The sequence below is a fragment of the Rattus rattus genome, chromosome 2, assembly GCF_011064425.1.
Source record: "Rattus rattus isolate New Zealand chromosome 2, Rrattus_CSIRO_v1, whole genome shotgun sequence".
In the NCBI taxonomy this organism is placed as follows: Eukaryota; Metazoa; Chordata; class Mammalia; order Rodentia; family Muridae; genus Rattus; species Rattus rattus.
The window spans coordinates 199,163,561-199,165,441 of record NC_046155.1 but is presented as its reverse complement, the minus strand read 5'-3'; positions in this window follow the sequence as shown (position 1 = coordinate 199,165,441).

Sequence of the window (1,881 nt, the reverse complement as noted above, 5' to 3'; positions counted from 1 at the left end):
TTACAGCAGCAAAAATTAATGTTTCCTCAGACTGAGATTCCTATGTCATTTGGGATTATGAAGCAAATTCAAGATAGCCCCATCAACTTTACAGATAGCATGCATCTTCTATTCTGGCACAGGGGATTCAACCAGAGAGCATGGCAAGTCCCAGGGCCACCTGGGCTACATGAGACCCTTCTCAAAACATACTAAGAGATGGAAAGATGCTCAGGTTAGGAGTGCAGACTCCTCTTGCAAAGGACAACTCAGTTCCAGCACCCACAGCAAGTAGCTAACTATTCCCTAACTTCAGCTCCAGAGATTGCCACTTCGGACTTCAGAGAGCACACAAAAGCAAACACAAGAGAATGTGGCTCAGCGGGTCAGAGTCACCTGTGCAAGCCTAATGGCCTGAGTTTGATCCTCACAACCGTACAGAACCCTAAAGGGGGATGGACCCAAAGCAATCCTCTGCTTTCCACACACGTGCTACACCACATCCACATGCATATCCACACAGTATTTTTAAAAGGCACCATTCCTTAGCATTACAGTTAGTGAGTTCTTCCAGATTTGCATGCCCTTAACCCCAGTGGCTCTCTGAAGCATAGGGAACTCCTCTTGAGGGACAGTGAGGTAACTAACAACCAACCACTAACTGGTAGTCCTAACACTTCTGTGATACAGCCAGGGAAATAAATATAACAGTCTTCAAATTAATTGGTTTTTCGTCTGCTTTATTTGTGAGGTTGGTTGGTTTTTGTTTTAAGAATCAATCTTGTTCTGTAACCCTGACTGGCCTCAAACTAACAGCAATCCTGCCTCAACCTCCTGACAGCTGACTACAGGCATGTACCACATATGGCTAAAATGTATCTTTCCTGACTTATATGTTAAGTTTATTATATATCAGAGGGCATGAGGCAGGCATGCTAGCACAGCCTTTTGATCACCAGAACTCAGGAGGCAGAGGCAGGTGATCTCTTGAGTCCAAAAGGTCTACATTAGGGCTGGAGAGATGGTTCAGTGGTTAAGAGGACTAACTGAGCTAGTTTGAGCTCCCAATTTACTAGATTTATTTTCAAAATACCAAATCAGTAATAAACTGACAACTTAATATCCAACTTGGGGCAGGCGTGGCTCCTCTGTCAAGCAGACTTACTAGAGAGGTAAGGAGTACCCTGAGTTGCAGTGGTTAAGAGGACCAACTGATCTTCCAGAGGTCCCGAGTTCAAATTCCAGCAACCATATGGTGGCTCACAACCATCTGTACTGAGATCTGATGGCCTCTTCTGGTGTATCTGAAGACAGCTACAGTGTACTTAAATAAATAAAATGATTTAAAAAAAAAAATAAAGGTCTACATTATTGCATTCCAGGCCACTCAGGACCATAAAGAAAGACCCTGTCTCAGAGCACTAGAGGGCATGGCATGCCACATACACTCTGGAGTCCAACCTGTAAAAGCATGCCATTGTCCTAATTTAAGAGGCTACTCAACAGGACACCTACATAAAATCTAGTGAAAGGAAGCATTGGTTTCCTATCACCTGTGTAACCAAGCTCTTTCTGTTAACTTTTCTTACCAATGTTTAAAGGAAATTCCACCTCCAACCTTAGCACACACAACTCACAATACCATGGGGTTAAAGATTAAGTACCAGGGCTGGAGAGATGGCTCAGTAGTTAAGAGCACAGACTGCTCTTCCAGAGGTCCTGAGTTCAATTCCCAGCAACCACATGGTGGCTACAACTATCTGTAATGGGATCTGATGCCCTCTTCTGGTGTGTCTGAAGACAGCTACAGGGTACTCATATAAATAAAATAAATCTAAAAAATAAAGAATAAGTACCAAACTACTAATTTTTTGTCCACTAACTGTGTCACACTGGAACTAT